This window comes from Nyctibius grandis, chromosome 2 (assembly GCF_013368605.1).
Source record: "Nyctibius grandis isolate bNycGra1 chromosome 2, bNycGra1.pri, whole genome shotgun sequence".
In the NCBI taxonomy this organism is placed as follows: domain Eukaryota; kingdom Metazoa; phylum Chordata; class Aves; order Nyctibiiformes; family Nyctibiidae; genus Nyctibius; species Nyctibius grandis.
The window spans coordinates 125,882,166-125,894,176 of record NC_090659.1 but is presented as its reverse complement, the minus strand read 5'-3'; the positions used below and the strand labels follow the sequence as shown (position 1 = coordinate 125,894,176).

The 12,011-nt window shown below is 47.1% G+C and overlaps 1 protein-coding gene across 1 annotated transcript in view; it reads left to right on the top strand.

The window, feature by feature from the left end:
* Positions 1 to 12,011, top strand: part of FAM168A (family with sequence similarity 168 member A) — a 264,445-nt gene that overhangs the window by 68,706 nt on the left and 183,728 nt on the right. Inside the window, exon 2 of the mRNA XM_068419203.1 lies at positions 11,748 to 11,840. The gene's annotated coding sequence lies outside the window, so the exon portion shown is untranslated. The remainder of the gene's footprint in view (positions 1 to 11,747; positions 11,841 to 12,011) is intronic.

Below are 12,011 nucleotides of genomic sequence, written 5' to 3'. Positions count from 1 at the left end.
GAAGAAAATGTGAGAGTTGAAACTTTGGCTGTTGTGTAAAGGAGAATGGGTAAAAGATACATTTTTAGGAATTGTTTGGAGGAAAGTCTGTGTTTTTTGTGCAAGGAAAAGTAGTTTTCAAAGTAGGAGTCAGCATGGCAAAAAAGAGAGGAGGAGGTGGAAGGTGTAGGGTAGACAGAGGGTTTGGGGTAGGACAGGGGAGGATGACTGGAGTGGAGATGATGGCATGGCAGAGCTGCCGAGAGCAACTGCTGAGAGTAATTTGGAAGGAGTACATGTATTTATTAGAGTTGACGTAGAAGTTCAAGAGTACCATGACACAGTAGAGACTTAGGAAATGGCCTTACCGAAAATGGTGAAACTCAGCACTCTGTAGTTACTAAATAATTAATAACGGATAATTTCTGGCCTGCTCAGTGACCTGACCTGATTGTGAGCAATGAAATGTGTGGGGTAAGGATTAGAGTGCTGTTAGGCACGGTCTTTGCTCTGATTCGCTGTACTGGAAGAGTAGATGATTAAAGTTCTTTGCAAAAGCTGTTACGGGGCTGGAAGAAAGTTTCTTATTTTTCTCTAATATTATCAATAATTTTTTTTACCCATTTCATGGTCTCCCACAGCATCCTCGCGGCTAAACTGGGGAAGTGTGGTCTGGATGATCGGGTAGTGAGGTGGATTGTGAACTGGCTGAAGGAAAGAAGCCAGAGAGTGGTGGTCAATGGGACAGAGTCCAGTTGGAGGCCTGTGTCTAGCGGAGTCCCGCAAGGGTCGGTACTGGGACCAGTACTATTCAATATATTCATTAATGACTTGGATGAGGGATTAGAGTGCACTGTCAGCAAGTTCGCTGATGACACCAAACTGGGAGGAGTGGCTGACACACCGGAAGGCTGCGCAGCCATTCAGAGAGACCTGGACAGGCTGGAGAGTTGGGCGGGGAGAAATTTAATGAAATATAACAAGGGCAAGTGTAGAGTCCTGCATCTGGGCAAGAACAACCCCATGTACCAGTACAAGTTGGGGGCAGACCTGTTGGAGAGCAGCGGAGGGGAAAGGGACCTGGGGGTCCTAGTGGACAGCAGGATGACCATGAGCCAGCAGTGTGCCCTTGTGGCCAAGAAGGCCAATGGCATCCTGGGGTGTATTAGAAAGGGTGTGGTCAGCAGATCGAGAGAGGTTCTCCTCCCCCTCTACTCTGCCCTGGTGAGGCCGCATCTGGAATATTGTGTCCAGTTCTGGGCCCCTCAGTTCAAGAAGGACAGGGAACTGCTAGAGAGAGTCCAGCGCAGAGCCACGAAGATGATTAAGGGGGTGGAACATCTCCCTTATGAGGAGAGGCTGAGGGAGCTGGGTCTCTTTAGCTTAGAGGAGACTGAGGGGTGACCTCATTAATGTTTATAAATATGTAAAGGGCAAGTGTCATGAGGATGGAGCCAGGCTCTTCTCAGTGACATCCCTTGACAGGACAAGGGGCAATGGGTGCAAGCTGGAACACAGGAGGTTCCACATAAATATGAGGAAAAACTTCTTTACAGTGAGGGTGACTGAACACTGGAACAGGCTGCCCAAAGAGGTTGTGGAGTCTTCTTCTCTGGAGACATTCAAAACCCGCCTGGACGCGTTCCTGTGTGACATGATCTAGGTAATCCTGCTCCGGCAGGGGGATTGGACTAGATGATCTTTCAAGGTCCCTTCCAATCGCTAACATTCTGTGATTCTGTGATTCTGTGATTCAAGAAGGTGAAATACTTGTATGTGTTCGTATGTTCTCTTTAAGAACTGGTGGATATTGCTCTAAATTTTGACTAGTTTTTTCACTGGCGTTTCTACTGTAATATCTGTGTCTCTCTGTGTGGTGAAGGAAATGAAGAAAAATTAAGTCCATGGTGACAGGAATTGCTAATGACTTCCAAAGGAAGGAGAGATTGGGACTGCTTAATAGACCTTAGTGAGAGAAATGTTGATTTAACTCATTTTTGATTGCTTTTAAGCTTATTTAAAAGTGAGTTTGTTATTGAAAAGATAATTAAAGACCTTGAAAAATTGTGGCGAACTTTGGAAACACCTTCATGGAAAAGCAGTTACGCACCTTAAAATTATTTTTCTTGCTACCTGATCAGTTAATTACTTGATTAAGTGTAGTTCAGTGCAGCGATACTGCTCTGAGATCACAGAATCACAGAATCAATGAGGTTGGAAGAGCCCTCTGGGATCATCGAGTCCAACCATTGCCCTCACACCACCATGGCAACTAGACCATGGCACTAAGTGCCATGTCCAGTCTTTTCTTAAACCCCTCCAGAGATGGTGACTTCACCACCTCCCTAGGCAGCCCCTTCCAATGGCTAATGACCCTTGCTGAGAAGAAATGCTTCCTAATGTCCAACCTGACCCTCCCCTGGCCAAGCTTGAGGCTGTGTCCTCTTGTCCTGTTGCTGGTTGCCTGGGAGAAGAGGCCGACTCCCACTCCACTACAACCTCCCTTCGGGTAGTTGTAGACTGCACTAAGGTCACCTCTGAGCCTCCTCTTCTCCAGGCTAAACACCCCCAGCTCCCTCAGCCGTTCCTCGTAGGTCAGACCCTCCAGACTGTTCACAGAATCACAGAATCAATCAGGTTGGAAGAGCCCTCTGGGATCATCGAGTCCAACCATTGCCCTGACACCACCATGTCAACTAGACCATGGCATTAAGTGCCATGTCCAGTCTTGTCTTAAACCCCTCCAGAGATGGTGACTCCACCACCTCCCTGGGCGGATTTAAAAGGTCCCCATCCCTGGAGGGATTTAAAAGCCGTATAGGTGTGGTGCTGAGGGCCATGGGTTAGTGGTGGCCTTTGCAGTGCTGGGTTAACAGTTGGACTCGATGATCTTAAGTCCCTCCAGGGATGGGGACTCTACCACTGCCCTGGGCAGCCTGTTCCAGTGCTTGACAACCCTTTCGGGGAAGACATTTTCCCTGATCTCTATTGTAACCCCCCCCGGCACAACTTGAGGCCGGTTCCTCTTGTCCTATCGCTTGTTACCTGTGGATTAGACTTTTTAAATCAGTAACTGGTAAGTGAAAATGCGGATGGGATTTGCTGCTTTTCCTAATCTCGCTCAGCCCTTCTAGCCTTAAGATGGCATCCTTCAAGGAGGAAAGTAATTCTAACAATATAGCAGAAGAAATGATGTAAAAGGGAGGTGTGGCCAGGGGTGGTACTCAGCAGATGAATACTGACGTTAGTCACTTATCTTTCTTGGAAGCTGAGACAACAGGATGTTCCCGGAGGAAGGATGATGCCCAACTTGTCCCGTTTTAATGACCTCCGCACTTTTCTTACATCTCTAGTTCAGACTGACATCCTGTATGTAAAAAAAAAAAGGTGGCTCTGTGTGATATTTAATACCTCTAAGTTTTAAGTACCTTTTAATTTTAGAGACTCGTTGCACACCTTGAGATGTTCAGTCGTTGTATATCAGAGTCACAGAATCGTTTTGGTTGGAAAGGACCTTTAAGATCATTGAGTCCAACCGTTAACCCAGCACTGCCAAGGCCACCACTAACCCATGTCCCTCAGCACCACATCTACACGGCTTTTAAATCCCTCCAGGGATGGGGACTCCACCACTGCCCTGGGCAGCCTGTTCCACGTATCTTGGCGTTGAGTTTTCATGGATGTGCGTGACGTTGCTAGTGAAGCATGTGTGCGTGCTCCTGTGCTGGCTGCGGAGCTTGCTGCTTCCAGTCCCTTTTCAACCTTGTCCTCCAAAAACTCACTCTCCCCTCTAGACTGGCCAAAGTCATTGCTGGTGATCCCCAACCTGCTTCCACAGGGGAACACGAGAAGTGCCAGGGATGGGTCTTTGCTTGCCCAGCTCTTGGCAGGAGCAAGCTCAGGAGATGCAAGCTCAGGGAGCTCTTCTCCTGGGCAACTAGTGATAGGACAAGAGGACACAGCCTCAAGCTTTGCCAGGGGAGGTTCAGGTGGGACATTAGGAAGAATTTCTTTTCAGAAAGGGTCATTAGCCATTGGAAGGGGCTGCCCAGGGAGGTGGTGGAGTCACCATCTCTGGAGGTGTTTAAGAAAAGCCTGGACATGGCACTTAGTGCCATGGTCTAGTTGACAGGGTGGTGTCAGGGCAACGGTTGGACTCGATGATCCCCGAGGTCTCTTCCAACCTGGTTGATTCTGTGATTCTGTGATTCAGTCCTGGTAGCCTTTCTCTACTGAGCGCTGCGCCATTTGGGGAGACCAGAGGTGAACTTCTGCCTGTGTTGTCCTTTTCACTCAGTGCCAGTTCTCTTGGCTGCATGTTATGTTTTCTTCCTTCGGGGTGAAGCATTTTTCTTGGGAGTTTCACTCCTCCTCCTCTGCCTGTTCCCGTTGCTGGGCTCCCCGAATTGCGCTGGTACAACTATCTGAGGAGCCATATGGTGAACCAGATTCAGTGAAGAGCCCAAAAAAAGGTGATTTTTAACCCAGATCAGATCGCTGAGTTGGTTCTCTGTACAGCTCCATAGCCGTCGTGTTGGTAGAAAGGCAACTGGCAATTTTTGAGGGGAGGAAAGACGGGAAGGCGCTTCCAGCCAGTAACGTCCCTGCGGTTTCCTGCCATGTTTTCTGCCTTCCAAAATGATTTCTTTCCATGCCTTTATTTCCTGCTAGATATTTTCACAGATGTTTTGGCTTCCAGTTCCTCCAGGTGGATCTCATCTGGTATTTTTTTTGCCAATACCTCTGGTTTCCTCAGGGTTTGTTTTTGGATTTTTTTTTTTTAATGAGCACTGAGGAGAACTGAACTCGACTCCATTCTGGATAATCTGTATATATTCATTAACATTTTGCCCTGTTCTTCGTTAATTTAGATACTAAATACATTAGGCTCTATGACAAATGTCTCTGGTATCCTCTCTCTGGTATCTCCTTGCTCCCAACTCACTACCACACCCTTTATTTTTGCCTTTAAGTTATAGTCTGTTAATTATATTCACTGTGTGAGTAAAGGTGTCTGAAAGAACTTTCAGAATGAAATACTGTGAGTGCTTTTCCTAATGTCCAAATAGATTGTCGTGTTCTCGTTAATCCCCCTCTTGTAATGCTCTGAAGGCTTGTGTTAGAGTGTTTTTCTTAATTTTATTTTTTGTTAAATAGAGGTAAAAGTCAAACTGAGGCTGCTGTTGCTGAGAGGTTTATTTTTATTTTTCAGATGGTGGCTGCATATGGTTTTTTTAATACTGAAACTTTCCAGAGGCTGAGTATTGTCACTAGTGCAGTAAATCATAGAATCATAGAATGTTTGGGGATGGAAAGGACCTCTGGAGACCATCAAGTCCAACCCCCCTTCCAGAGCAGGACCAATCTAGGGCAGGTTACACAGGAACGCATCCAGACGGGGCTTGAAAGTCTCCAGAGAAGGAGACTCCACAACCTCTCTGGGGAGCCTGTGCCAGGGCTCTGTAACCCTCACAGTAAAGAAGTTCTTCCTCAAGTTGAGGTTGAACTTCCTGTGCTCCAGCTTGCATCCATTGCCCCTTGTCCTATCGCAGGGCACAAGTGACAAGAGGTTGCCCCTTTCCTCTTGACACCCAGCCCTCATCTATTTATACACATTAATCACATCCCCTCTCAGTCTTCTCTTCTCCAGACTAAAAAGCCCCAGGTCTCTCAACCTTTCCTCCTAACGCAGGTGTTCCAGTCCCTTCATCATCCTCGTAGCCCTGTGTTGGACTCTCTCCAGTAGATCTCTGTCCCTCTTGAACTGGGGAGCCCAGAACTGAACGCAACACTCCAGGTGAGGTTTCACCAGGGTAGAGTAGAGGGGGAGGAGGATGTCCCTCGATCTGCTGGACACACTCTTCTTCATGCACCCCAGGATCCCATTGTCCTTCTTGGCCACGAGGGCACATTGCTGTCCCATGGATAACTTGTTTTTGTCCACCAGGACTCCAAGGTCCTTCAATGAACACTAGTCTTAGATAATTAAATTGTTTTCTTTTGACTACGTAGCCAAAAGTCTAAGTCTAAGTCTGTGACGTAGAAACCTCTAAGTGTCTTATAATATATAAATTGCATAAGTGAGAATAACTAATCCAGAATCAATACGTGAAGAACCAGTTTTGAAAAACCGATGAAAATGGGAGGTAAATAACTTCAACATCTACTTTGGAAGAATTTTTCCTACTGGAATTAGAAATGTGTTCGATACGAGGACAAGCCCGATGTACGAGGCTGCGAGAGCTCAATGTCAGCCCTCCCTGCTGCCCCAAGGGACATTTATCCTCTAATCTCAGTCAATTTAATTTTATTTATTGAAGCCCAGAAGATCCCTTTGCGTTTTGCTGGGTTTGGATACTCAGAGGGTTAAACACAAAACGTTGTGGAACAGGATTTAAAGGAAGGTGCCTGGCTCCAGTCAAGCATCATTAGACCTTGTCCAGTTAGATTTTAGTTCCTAATGTTTTTCTTTTCCTTCAAAAATCGCAGTCCCAGTGAAAGTCCTGATGGATGGCCATGCAATTCAAGGGACTCAAGCGGTACGGAAGATTTTTGAGATGGAAAATTTGCTCATGAGGGAAGTTTTGCAGTGCTGTCCAACTGCGTAAAGTTATTTTCTCGGTGGACAATGCTGTTTTTTACTCTCCAGCATGTCAGACACTTAGTGAATGTTTTTATCTTCATTTGATAAGTAGTTGTGGAGTGTATTTTTAAATGAACTATGCTAACACTATTTTATGATAACAATCTGCAGTCTACCAAGACAAGTTTTTTAATCACCGTGTTCTATTTAATTCTGAATCTATTTTATAATCCGTGTACCCAGCTCCTACCACTGGAGCCCAGTTTTATAGCAAGAACAAAAGGAATGGATAAAAAAGGGGAATTATAGAAGAATAATTGTAATAAGATCTTCATAATGGTGTAGGTACGAAAACAAAAGCAGCAAACTAAATTTTGGTCATAGGAGGGGAGGATAGAATTCAAACGAAAAATATTGTTTCACTGCTTGAAATATCACACGTAGTTGATGAAGATATTAGGCAACAGGTTTTATTACTAAGTAGCTGCAGTAATTTTCTAAGGAAATGTTAAGGGATTTAAACTTTTTCACACCAAGAAGAAAGCGGGAGAGGAGGGAGGACTTCTAGGACAAGAGGACACAGCCTCAAGCTTTGCCGGGGAGGTTCAGGTTGGACATTAGGAAGCATTTCTTCTCAGCAAGGGTCATTAGGCATTGGAAGGGGCTGCCCAGGGAGGTGGTGGAGTCACCATCTCTGGAGGGGTTTAAGAAAAGCCTGGACATGGCACTTAGTGCCCTGGTCTAGTTGACGTGGTGGTGTGAGGGCAATGGTTGGACTCGATGATCCCAGAGGTCTCTTCCAACCTGATTGATTCTGTGATTCCGTGGGACTGACTGCATTTCTGCAGTTATATCTCTATTTTGTGTGTGTATGGCACCACTGTGGTTAGAGAACGTGGCGGTCCAGGGCTCCAGCTGAAGAGGGGTATGAGATGGGGGTACAGCACGAAGGAAGAGAGTATGGTGAGGAATTTGAGACAGCTTCAATTACATTTACGTCTTTTACCTTCTCATACACTCAAGTTAAGTGAAAGATCCATGTGAAGATAGATTTCTTTTGTGCTCGTACTCGTTTGAGTGATTTCTCTTAAATTCTGACCATTTCCAACTGGTTTTTGAATGGTGACTGAGGACAGCGGTGTGTGTGTAGGCAGATGGACAGCCTCTATCTCTGAGCAACTCATCACAGCTTCTGTCTTCTCTCTGCATCCCGTTATTACGGATCTAATCGTTGTGACTTCTGGTCAAGAAAAAACAGAAAAGGGACCAAAAAAACTCTCCACAAAAAGATGATTCTGCTGAGTGTCTGCATGGCAGCACAATGCAAGAAGGTTTTGATGCTCTTGCAGCTAAAGAAAGATCCCACTGACAAGGTTAATGGGAGGTGGGTACAGTACTTCTCTTTGTCTCTTTAGCAGCCAGAGATGAACAAAAAGGTGAACTTTCTGATAATCCCCCGGTAGGAAAGGTTGGTGCAGTACTGTCCTCCTGCTAAACTGAGGTTGTGCATGGAAACCCTCATGTATTCAGCACACGCAGCAGTGTTGGACACGTACGGAGAACCTTTAGTATTTGCTAAGCAGAGCTTATTGCCTTCCTTGGCCATACAAGTGTAAAGATGTCAAAATGTGTCAAAAACTTGGACTTGAAGCAAATTTAGCTACCAAACGGGCTCTGCTAAATGAAATAGTAATGGTGAAGGCATCAAGATTCGAGGTGTAAAAGCAGTCGAAAGAAGGACCGTTGATCTGCTCTGCTCTCGTGAGAACCCCCTTCAGTGCTGCGTCCAGCTCTGGGGCCCCCAACAGAAGAAGGACATGGAGCTGTTGGAGCGAGTCCAGAGGAGGCCACGGAGATGCTCAGAGGGCTGGAGCCCCTCTGCTCTGGAGACAGGCTGAGAGAGTTGGGGCTGTTCAGCCTGGAGAAGAGAAGGCTGCGGGGAGACCTTCTAGCACCTTCCAGTACCTGAAGGGGCTACAGGAAAGCTGGAGAGGGACTTTTTACAAGGGCATGGAGTGACAGGATGAGGGGGAACGGTTTTAAACTGAAAGAGGGGAGATTGAGATGAGATATTAGGAAGAAATTCTTTGCTGTGAGGGTGGTGAGAGCCTGGCCCAGGTTGCCCAGAGAAGCTGTGGCTGCCCCCTCCCTGGCAGTGTTCAAGGCCAGGTTGGATGGGGCTTGGAGCAACCTGATCTGGTGGAAGGTGTCCCTGCCCGTGGCAGCGGGGTTGGAACTAGATGATTTTTAAGGTCCCTTCCAACCCAAACCAGTCTGTGATTGTGTGATCCCGTGGTTGATGCTGAGCCTGGTTTTGCTGACGAGATGCGCTTTTCATAAAATTGCTAAAGGGGGGAGGAAGACTTGACGGAGGTGGTTTTCTCCCCCATTTGCTTGGACCCAGGTTATTTTCTGTATCTTTCTTGCCACGAAAGGAGTAACTTGTTTAATTTGACAAAATGTTACTGAAACTGTTGGAACTGAAACTGCAGCCCACGTCTTCTTGATAAATGACTGTGTGTATTCCTGGAAGGAAGTTAAAACGGGGCTGTGTTATATTTGGTACCTCCCAAAGCACTGAGGCTACTCTGAGTACAGAATGTGCTCAAAGAGAGACTAATTTGCCACTGCAGAGCTTGATGTGATGAGATTTGTCAAGTTGTCGTTTCTGCTGGAATTCACTTAACGCCTTTGTTTCTCTCCTAGAGATGTTTTCTTCTATATTTTAGAGTTGTTATGTCTTTGAACTGGGGGACTGCAAAGGCAAGTCAAAAAGCCTAAAACTGGGATTAACTTCCACACAATGAATACAACAGGTGGAAATATTACCGAGCCGTTTCCTTGGGTGTGCTCGTGCTCTTGATAGCAACAGTGTTGAGATTATCTGGGTGTTTGAGCATCACCAATCCTGCACTTCAAGAAAGATGTTGAGGTGTTGGAGCGAGTCCAGAGGAGGGCGACCAAGCTGGTGAAGGGTCTGGAAGGTCTGACCTATGAGGAACAGCTGAGGGAGCTGGCGGTGTTTAGCCTGGAGAAGAGGAGGCTCAGAGGTGACCTTATGGCAGTCTACAACTACCTGAAGGGAGGTTGTAGTGAAGTGGGAATGGGCCTCTTCTCCCAGGCAACTAGTGATAGGACAAGAGGACATAGCCTCAAGCTTCGCCAGGGATGGTTCAGGTTGGACATTAGGAAGAATTTCTTCTCAGCAAGGGTCATTAGCCACTGGAAGGGGCTGCCCAGGGAGGTGGTTGAGTCACCATCTCTGGAGGGGTTTAAGAAAAGCCTGGCCATGGCACTTAGTGCCCTGGTCTAGTTGCCATGGTGGTGTGAGGGCAATGGTTGGACTTGATGATCCCAGAGGTCTCTTCCAACCTGATTGATTCTGTGATTCTGTGATTAAAATAAACAGCTGTTACACGGAGCACTGGTCCTGGTTTGTGAACAGGAGGTTTTCTGTTCCTCTATATAATGTATGAAGCATGCGGAGCTGCTTGAGAGCTTTTTTTGTGTGCTGTACTTTATTTTGAGGTATTTTGTTTTCAGTTCTCTGAGCTTTTGTGTCAGCTGGGAAGGGAGGGTGTAGGAGTAACGTGTAAAACTTTGGCTTGTTTAGTCCCAAATCCTGACAAATAGCTGCTTAACAAGTTCTTAAATGAAAGCTTGAACTTTATTTTCTCACTTTTGAAAGCTGAGGAGACCCTAGTTCTGATTTCTTCCACTCCTAATGCTGTTTGTTTCTAGTTTCTACGCGTTTCTTCAGCAGAGCATAGCAAAGCGTAGTTGGTGTAGGCTTTGTGCAAGACGCGCCGTGTAAGTATTCCACCCAAAGCCATGGAGCTGTAGCGTGTAGCTGTGGAAGGAGTTCGTGTCTTGATTTGAAGTTGCAAATATTGGATTTCTGCTGTCGTTCTCCCTATACCTACGGTGATGGAAAAATGTATCCTTGGTATTTTTAGGGGAAGGCAAATTGAGATGTTTATTTGTAAGAGAGCTGCACTAAAGTTGGGCGGGAGTGTTGATGTGCTGGAGGGCAGGAAGGCTCTGCAGAGGGGTCTGGACAGGCTGGACCAATGGGCCGAGGCCACTGTGTGAGGGTCAACAAGGCCGAGTGTCGGGTCCTGCCCTTGAGGCACAACAACCCCCCGCACCGCTACAGGCTGGGGGAGAGTGGCTGGAAAGTGCCTGGTGGAAAAGGACCTGGGGGTGTTGGTCGATGGCAGCTGGGTATGAGGCAGCAGTGTGCCCAGGTGGCCAAGAAGGCCACCAGCATGCTGGCTTGTATCAGCACTAGTGTGGCCAGCAGGACTAGGGCAGGGATCGTCCCACTGTCCTTGGCACTGGTGAGGCCACACCTCGAATCCCGTGTTCAGTTTTGGGCCCCTCACGACAAGAAAGACCTTGAGGTGCTGGAGCGAGTCCAGAGAAGGGCAAGGAAGGTGGTGAAGGGTCTGGAGCACAAGTGTGATGAGGAGCGGCTGAGGGAGCTGGGGGTGTTTAGTCTGGAGAAAAGGAGGCTGAGGGGAGACCTTCTCGCTCTCTACAACTACCTGAAAGGAGGGTGTAGCGAGGGGGGGGGTCAGTCTCTTCTCCCAGGTAACAAGTGATAGGACGAGAGGAAACAGCCTCGAGTTGCACCAGGGGAGGTTTAGATTGGAGATCAGGGACAATGTCTTCATGGAAAGGGTTGTCAAGCCCTGGCACAGGCTGCCCAGGGCAGTGGTGGAGTCCCCATCCCTGGAGGGATTCAAAAGCCGTGTAGATGTGGTGCTGAGGGCCATGGGTTAGTGGTGGCCTTGGCAGTGCTGGGTTAACGGATGGACCTGATGATCTTAAAGGTCCTTTCCAACCCAAACGATTCTGTGATTCTAATATTTTAAATATACATATCTCTTTATTTACTGACAGCAGGTAAGAAATGCAAGTCGCAGACCATTCACATTGCGCCGTCTTTTTTGCAGCTGCCGGTCTTGTCGCCAGCTCCCATATGTCTTCCCTCTCTTCCTCTTATCCTGCATCTGCATCGCTCTTTTTTTAACAGCATTTCTTACAGGTACCCATTCCTCATTTTGCTCCAGTGGAGGTAAAGACCACTCTTTACTAGAAAAGAGCCGTGTTTTCTGTCCGACAGGTTTGCCTGCGGAGCCTCACTGCTCTCTCTCTTTCTCTCTGTTGGTTGCTGTTGCAGAGCTGTGGAATGCTGTGAAGACCCACTGCCCTGCAGCCGTAGGCAGACTCCTCTCCGGATTATCTCCATCTGAAGGACGCTCGTATCCAAGAGGTATCATTTCACATTTTATGTGTGCCCTTCAATTGTAGTGTTTGAGTTTAGATGCTCCTCCAAATGCTTTTTCCCCTACTCCCTCCACAGATGGAAAAGCTTTTGATGCCACGGAGATTGCAAGCGTTGAGTGAAAAGTGTTGAGTTTTTGGTATAGGTTGGAGCCTTGTT